General features: G+C 38.7%; 1 long non-coding RNA gene across 3 annotated transcripts in view; it reads right to left on the bottom strand.

The window, feature by feature from the left end:
• Window positions 1-6,853: 6,853 nt before the first annotated feature.
• LOC135206472 (uncharacterized) overlaps window positions 6,854-8,935 on the bottom strand; it is a 108,031-nt gene continuing 105,949 nt past the window's right edge. Inside the window, exons 1-4 of one of the 3 annotated variants that reach the window (XR_010312744.1) lie at window positions 8,537-8,589; window positions 7,906-7,990; window positions 7,602-7,731; window positions 6,854-7,216 (exon numbers count right to left, since the gene is read on the bottom strand). This is a non-coding gene — a long non-coding RNA (uncharacterized LOC135206472). Of the gene's footprint in view, window positions 7,217-7,601; window positions 7,732-7,905; window positions 7,991-8,536; window positions 8,590-8,935 lie in introns of those variants that run through there. The other 2 variants (XR_010312746.1, XR_010312745.1) reach the window with 2 other exon arrangements.

Here is an 8,935-nt window from a genome sequence, read left to right as displayed (position 1 = left end):
CATTAGGCAATTCCCTCTTTCACATCGATGATACTCCGTCTATGAAGTGTTTAAAACAACTAACCTGAATTATGTCTGGAAGGGCAACAACTTCGCTATAATACTCTCCCTTTCCATCGACCAATTGCACTATGGCGTGTCTTGAGAAGAGAGAGAGAGAGAGAGAGAGAGAGAGAGAGAACCTCGCGAGTGTCTTCACCCGGGTGAAGCAAAAACTACCTCATCGAGGCCCTCCCCTTTTCTCTCTCTCTCTCTCTCCTTGCACTCTGTCTACGACTCTCAACCACCAACCAACAGACATCCCCCGTAGGGGGTAGTGCCGTCAGCGGTGCACTCTAGACATTACTTAAGGTTCTTTGCAGCGTCCCTTCAGCCCCTAGGTGCAGCCTCTTTCATCCCTTTTACTGTCCCTCCGTTCATATTCTCTCTTCCATCTGACTATCTACCCTCTCTTAAAAATTGTTTGTCATATTGCAACTGCGAGATTTTCAGTCTGTTAACACATTTCAAACCTTTTACACTGCTTCCCTTTCAGCGATGAATGACCTCATAGGTCCAAGTGCTTGGCCTTTGGCCAAAATTTTATACTCCATTCCACAACCACCAACTGACAAACAATTACGCAGCTGTCCCCGTTCCACATAGTCAGAGAGAGAGAGAGAGAGTTTTAGATGCGTTACATAAAACCAGATAAAAGAAACAGTTGGTATGAACTGATAATTATCACAGAACCAATATAAATTATAAGTACCGATCTATTCAGGGTTCCATATCGGTCCCCAACGGATTGAAGATAATCCTTTCAAAGAATTATTATAAAACGAAGTTAAAATCCGATGCAATCCAGCCTCTCATTCCTAATCAAGGTTTTACGAGGTGATCAGAGAGCTGAATACGACAACGTAATTTGGACTAATCCAGGAGAAAAAAAAAACAAAAAAAGTCATGGCCAGAAAAGCCACAGAAAAAAAGTCACATTAATCTTTCCTAGATATTATTATGACCCCAAAGGATTTAACCGGGTAAGTGTCCATTTGCGGCGTGTTTAGTACAAGACCGTTGGGGATTACCGTAAAAAAAAAAAATGTGACTTTTCCTGCGACTATTTTCCCTAGCCAATATTGTCCTTTTTTTTTCTGTGAATTTATTCCCAGCCATCATATTGGCAACGAGCTTACTGGCTTCCTGATGACGTCAGACAAAACTTGCTCGTTTTATGGTCATTTTTTTCGAGATCAGTTTCTGCAACGCGCGTGGCAAGGATATGACTAAAGCTCTAAGGGAAATGGGCCTACGGTTGAAAGCCTCTCCGACCAATGAGAGTTCTTCCTTCGGAAAAGTGGGAGGGGCTAAAACTCAATTGAATGTGCTTGCTTGTTGGAAAGTGACGCTCCTTCAGTCCACATTGGAATCATGCATTCCGGAACTGAGTAATCATATCTATTGCAAGTACTTTCACGTATAGTAGATTAACGAGAGAAACGACCTATCAAGGTGTAAGAAAACGGCCAAATCTTTGTTTTACAATAATTATAGATAGCTATCACTCTATTATAGTAACTGAGCAAAGCTGGGTAATTCAGTTAATTCGTTTGTAAGTGGGAAATTCACAATAACGTGCGTGCAAGTATTAGGCCTAACACAAAGTTTAAACCCTAAAATGAAGATTCCTCGTTACAATTTACAACATTCTCAATGTTTTTAATGAAGTTAATTCCAATAAAAGATCATAAGTTGTCCAAATAATCGATGGAGGGTTCGCCCCTCCCATTTCAGAACAGAACCACTTCTTTTCCCCATGAAGTAAATATTTAATAACTTCTTAAACGCGATTATTCATATGATTGTCGTCTTCAAGATCCCTTCAACTGGTGTGGAAAACCGTCCGTGGAAGTTTCGTTGACCCGAATCTTAATGAAAGGTTGAAATTTAGGCCAACGGCCAAGCGCTGGGACCTATGAGGTCACTCAGCGCTGGAACGGAAATTGACTGTAAAGGTTTTGAAAGGAGCAAGAGGAAAACCTCGGCTTTGCACCAAGACTCTATTGTAAGGAGAGGGTGGAAAGAAATGGAAGAAAGAAAGTATAATAGGATGTGTAGTAAAAAGAACGAAAGGGATTGCAGCTATGGGCCGAAAGCACGTTGCAAAGAACCTCAAGTAATGCCTACAGCACACCGCATAAGGCGCACTGATGACAAACCAATCCTCCCGCCTCCCCAGCTGGGGAAGCAATCTATAATCACTTCAATATTTGTATAGGACAGCACTTTCAGGATCGAACAACACCAGCTTAAGTGCAAAATGTTATTCGGACTGGTTGCAACTTGTATTTTCGATATACGCTTGAGGTAAGAAACAGGATTAGTCAATAACCTGAGTAACCAATTAAGCCTTATAGTAGCAGGAAGCTGTCCAGTTTTGATGGACACCACACTGCTTTCGAACGTCAAAAGGGATGATCATAAAAGTAAAGGGGCCTCTCTTCAGGTGTAGTTATGCTGATTATAGATACAGTATGGTCAGTCAGACTTATTGGTTGGTAGGTTATATTGTCTGCCTTCATCTGCCCGAGGCAACCAGATTCGCTGAAGCAGCAGCACTGAAGTCCAACCAATTAAAGTTTACGAGCGGACTCCCAGCCCATTTGCGACGTTGCCAGATCCATCTGACCATTTAATCCACACCTGGTTTGACCTCTTTAATCTATGGGCAGACTAAGATAAAAGATAGGGTAGTTTAATTGCCCCGTTAACCCAGATCTGAATGGTCAAAGTATAATTAATCCTTTAATTTGGCACTGTCCCTCTACATTGTTTCCTTCGCTATTTTTGTTTTGACACGTGGTAATAGGAAAAGTTGACATGCCGTAGCCATACCGAAGAACAAAATTCCTCTTATATAAAAATCATTCTAAAACCAATTCTGATTGGTTACAGTATTTTTCTACCTGATTGTTATAGAGTATTTTTCTATCATGTCATTTGGATGTTATTTTTTCACACAGTTACCTGATTTCATCAATTGATCAGTTCACCATTTATTCGTTTTTCAGAAGAATTGTGACACTGATTATTTTTTTTTATCAAAAGACGGGAATATATACAAAGAATTTTATTAACTAAGCTAATAGCACACAAATCACCTATTATACGTTTACAATTCATTTCATTTTATCGTATGAAATTTAGGACTTGAAAGGCCATGCAAATACATATGAGTAGACAAGTTTTTCACAATATAGGTGATTCTTCGTCAGATGAAGTTACATCATTATTCAAATGATTCAAATTCATTAATAAATACATCATTTTTATTGTCTTTATTTACAATTTTTTTTCTACACGATTACAACTTTTCTCCAATTTTCGTACTTACGACGCAAAGCTTCAGGCAAAAGTACCTTTAAGTCTTTCCATTTTGCAATTCATTTTTCGAAGCAACCATTTTTTTCACCTGAGCCCAGATCAACTCAATTGGGTTATGGTGGCAAATGATAAGGTGACAACCGCAAAATTTGGTGTCCATTCTGAATGGCTATGTCATCGATTATGTACTTGGGAGAACATGAATTTTTAACTGATTTTACAACTTCAAATAACTCACATTTGGTTAGGTAATCAGGGGGATTGACGCCTTTTTTACTCTACCAATTCGTATATCGGTCTTTCTAATTGACATTGTTGGAGGTCTATCTATTGCACTAAATACGAGGCATTGTCCATAATCATTACGGAAGCTGATGTTATGTTCGGAAGTTGTGTAATGAACCAGTTTTTAAACACTTCCTTATTCATCTGATTATGGCAATCGCCATCATCGTGTTTAGCCTGGAATACCAGCTCTGCATTCGGTCGGAACAAAGCCTTCCTTTGAGCCAGCCAGCCAGCACGCAGGACGACGAGTCTGCGGCCCTTTCCCGTTTGTGATTTTATGCCTGTTCCCTGTTTAAAAGATTGATCCTGTCTACACTTATCCACTGTATATTTCTGGTTTACCCAGGTTTCCTCTAAAATATAAATTTCTAATTTTTTCGTAAAAATTTTGTTCTTGCACTTATGTCACTTCTCTCCGTTTTTGTATTGGAAATCAATTTCATGCAGCATTTTACGAAATGATTCCTTACAACCACCAAACCCAATATTTTCGTTCACCTGTTGTAAAACTTTGTCTATCGTTGGAATTTCTTTCCTTGCATAAAAAGCCAATACAGTTCGCCGTAAAACACAAAGATCGAAATCGTCCACACTTGTTACGGTTTAAATCCCTATAAATAAGACTATCGTTTAAAATTCCATAAGCTAAAGTTACAAAATCATACTTTCGTTTAAATTCCTACAAGCTACTTTGACAAAATCACACTTTGGATGAAATTCCTTTAAGTAAATAAGTTTTTTTAACGTCACACGCTAAGTAGCATACGTAATGAATTGACAGACAGGCAAATGTCTCAATGACGCGATTTCAACGGTTATGACGGATTTGTTCATTGTGGCGGCAATGTCTTCTACGTACGAGTCATAACGCCCAAATTCACGATAGACCAATCTGTATACCACAACTGATAGTTCACTGACGTGCTAATAACCACTGGTAGTAGACCTTAATAAAAATACAAATTTAAATACTTCATAAAACAGTGGTTACTAATATCGTTAATCAGCGACAAAAACCAAGATCGATAGTTACGCCTTGAATACGGGACCCAAAATTTCTCAAAAGCAGGACAGAGATCGTCAGCCTTTGTTCACAGAACTGAACCTAGAAAACAGCAGTTACTCAAAGACTGAGTAATTAGCACCGTGGCTGGTCAACATGAGGATTTAACAACTTATATTTTTCAGAAACATTATCAGAACAATAGGATTGGAGTGCAAGAAAGCCACTACAGCTAAAAAGACTTCAATAGACACATTCTTGTCAACACTGTTAATAATGCAGTCTTGAAAGCTTAAGACAATATCTACATCGTAAAAACCTTCCCTACAAACTGGATATCTTAAAACTAAGACAAATGAATTTTCATAGTCGGTAAATTCCATGAACAATCATTATCAGTATATATAAAAAAAAAACTTGCCAAAATACAGTTAAATCTCGGTTGCGTGTTAGAATAAGGTCCACAAACAGGCATCACTCTTAATACCTCACTACACTTAATAGGGCCACTATTAGGCAAGGTCAGTGCTGGCATAAGGCCAGCTAACGTATAAATGGCAACCAACCAACCTACACCTTTCAAGTATTAAGTGGTACAAAATGTTTATTATGGGGCCGAACAGTTAACGGAAGATCCTAACACATTTCTAGGCTTTTAAGACATACTAACGGATTAGATCTTATATCGTTCTGTTAGCTCACGGTAAAGCATCGTGGTAAAGCATCGTGGCAAAGCAAAGGTTTGATCACTGGATTATCACAGCAAAAGTAGGCGAGATTATTGTAAAGTAGTGTAAGTTCACTCAGCAAGGTTTCCAAGCAGTGATTAAATAAGTTCTTAGACTGTCAAAAATACTACATCGGTTCGTTGTGGGACATTAACCCAGATTTCTTATTTTTTCTTTTATTTTGTTAGATTTTAGTCAAAAATACGGTATTATTTTACTTATGGACATTAATTGCTTTCAACATAAAATATAGGTTTTTCTGTTATATTATGATGTGATTTGAATGATTTTGAGGTTTATTTCCATCGCAAATGAATACTTATCCTTCCACCACCCCTCCCCCTATAGATAACAATCTGGGGGAACCTCCTTGGGAAGCGGGGTTTTGGGTGGGGGAGACAAGGTAGGTAAAAACAGGGCAAAATGGAGGAAAAAAACCTAAATATAACACTCAAACATATAAAAATGGACCTATCCCTGGAGCACTTAGATTCGCGGGCCCACTCGACCGCCGACCGAAATCGGGGGAAGAACACAAAAACCAATATGGCGGCGATACCAAAACGACAACAAACAAAGTAGGGAGCGACTACATATCCACGACGATCGATTTGTGTGTGCTGTCAGTAAGGCCGTGGCGGAACGGCGCTTCGCGCCTTATCCGCATACTTAAAGATTCTTGGCAAGCCCGACATGTTCTGGCAAGAGGTAATGTTGCGCTGCGCGCGCTAGCCACAGAGGTTACAGTAAGACTACTTACTGTGGCGGATGGATTTGGGTGTCGTATCGCTTACGCCGACGTCTTTTCGTCCCTACAGAGCGATCACATTTAAAGGCGTTTCTGTTGTAGTCGATCCGACAAATAGCTCCACAACACTCGCATTTTTTTTGCTTTAGAATTAAATTATGTCTTTGAGCATATTCAATCACAACTTATTTACCACCTCTAGACAAATAATGATAAAATTCACTGTAACCCACATTGCACTGCAAACAATCGGGGAAATCGAAGGTTTGTCAAAATTAATGCCAGAAGGGCCAGCCACTACCTCTGCCATACCTACAGGAAGACAAAATGCCGGTTTTTGCTTCATTATTCGAGTATTCAGTCAAACAAGGATACCACTGGACACTGGACAGGTAACTATTACTCCGCTGAAATGCTAGTGAAACTTAGTTTTCGACTAAAGTCGTTCGTAATTGGTTATGAAACCCATGACGTCATAACGATGTCACACCTTTCAGCCAATAATGAGTTACTGGAACTGCTTTTGTTTGCGTAAGAAAGTTAGAAGGCTCATTAAAAGTAAACATTACCGTAGAGGAAACACCTCTCCCAACTTAAGGAAAATTCGAGGTAAAAACTTAATATTTTTTTTTTTCTCTGTAAGTATGCATTAGCGACAATAATGCATTGAGAAGTGTTTTGTTATCACTTCCTTAACATAGTGAACTAAGTTAAAAACGCTACATTATTAATGTCCATAAATAAAATACCAAAAATATTATATTGGGTCTCTATGGGGCAATTAACCCAGATTTATTAATTTTCTATTCGGTTTCATTCACGTCTAAAATACTACATTGGGCCACTATGCGAAATTTAACCAAGATATTCATCTAAAGTATACAGTAAAGTAAATTAAGTCTATAATTTATTTAAGAGTCAAGGAAGCAACTGCCAAAATGAAAAGCAACAGGCGAAAATTCAATTGTATTCGTAATTTTCCGTTAACTCGTGGATCTACACCAAGATGGCCTGATGACAGCACCGAAATCTTGCCCAATACAAGTCATTGAGTGATTGGTGGCCTAAAAGAAATGTGGACCTCTGGAATTAACAAAAAATACGTTAACTACGTTATCATAGTACTAAGCTACATACTAAACCAAAACTAACTAAATTAAGGTTTGAAATTAAGCAATTGCGTTAATTAATAATTTTAAACTGAAAAGCATTTATGTTAATTTTAACATTTTAAAACACAGTTTAACAAAATTGTGCTGATCATCCGTCTATACCCGAAAAAACCCTCCCATGCACCTACCCGTAGATCATAAGACCTACGGAGCAGGAGCATGGAAGGGGCCTCCACCCCTACGGGGCACCGCCCCTGTAGGGGTGGAGGGAAAAACTGAAAAATGTTTGACACCCTGCACAGGTGGAAAAAATATGTTTCAATAATTTGTAAACTGATATTTAATGAAAACCTAACCTGTGATTTTTAACTTCTGGTTTCTGCTCTACTCATCATGAAACCAAAACAGTTGTTCTACACATGCAGTTCCAGACTAGGCCCTTGCACATGTTAATACAAGGATTCAACATAACGAATTCTAAGGTACCTGAAATCAATGAACATATTAATGAAAGTCACTATGCCATGCATGCTAAACTTCTTTTGATGCTGAAGTATAATAAAGCACTCAAAAGTTGAAAATGAACAAATTCGAGACTGAAAAGATACGAATTTACAGTTTTAATAGTAGAGATTGCCAAGTCAATGACTGTATACCAACCTTCCTAAGACGGAGGAACCAAATCCACGTGAATAACAAATTAAACGTCGTTCTCGGAGAAATCCTTCGCTGCACAAAGCAAATCCTGAAAGAGTTCTAGAATGTAATATGGAACAATGCAGTCCCTACTAAATCATGGTCGAATTTAGATACATTGGGAAAATTTGGAATGTTATGACTGTAGCTACATAGGGGAATTCCCCAGGAGTTACAAAAAGCAGGTTCGAGTTCAGTGTTAACTGTGAGAACACCTGCTAGAACCGACAAACTATGAAGATACTTAAAACCATTATAATTAATAAACCAGCAAAAAATTAAAAAACTAATAAAAAAGTTCGAAATGATGAAAACATCCATAAGTACAAGGGATTGAGCCCCAACTGCAATACGCTGAAGTACACGAAGCGTCTCTGCACCATACACCAGCTCAGTCTGCACAAGTTCTGATTCACGAACACCTTCGCGGAACCCACTGCGTCCCACAGCATATCCCTCCCTTGTTCCTCGAACCTAGATATTTACATACTTTAAAAACTCAATTACAGTTGCTTGAACTTGCTTCTTGTAAATTAAACAAAACAAATAAGTATAAAATTCCCAATGACACGTCAAAACACCCTGCAACACTCACCTACCATGCTCTTGCTGTAGCGTTGTCCAAGAGGCTCACAGCAGAGGTTTTAGTTTATGAAATGAAGTTTCAGTGACGTCACCGCCAAGGACTCTGTAATCGCCGTTTTCAGACACGGACGATAAACATCCGGGACAAACACTTCCTTTGGTTTTAGCTAATAAGGTTTTAGTCACTGTTAGTCGATTCAGTATTCCTCTAGATTATTTCGGAGTACATACTTTGCTAAAATTGTATTCCGAGTGTCATGGCCTGGAAATTTCTTCCAGTTAGAATATTCCCTTCAGCCATTCCGTCGGCCCCATGAAATAATTGGCTACGGTGTAAGAAGTTTTTTTTCTTTTTTATCACATGGTACGCTCGCTTCTCTCTCTCTCTCTCTCTCTCTCTCTCTCTCAT

Source organism: Macrobrachium nipponense, chromosome 31 (genome assembly GCF_015104395.2).
Source record: "Macrobrachium nipponense isolate FS-2020 chromosome 31, ASM1510439v2, whole genome shotgun sequence".
Lineage (NCBI taxonomy): Eukaryota > Metazoa > Arthropoda > Malacostraca > Decapoda > Palaemonidae > Macrobrachium > Macrobrachium nipponense.
Note: the sequence above shows the minus strand (reverse complement) of the source record. Positions and strands in the feature narration are given on the sequence as shown.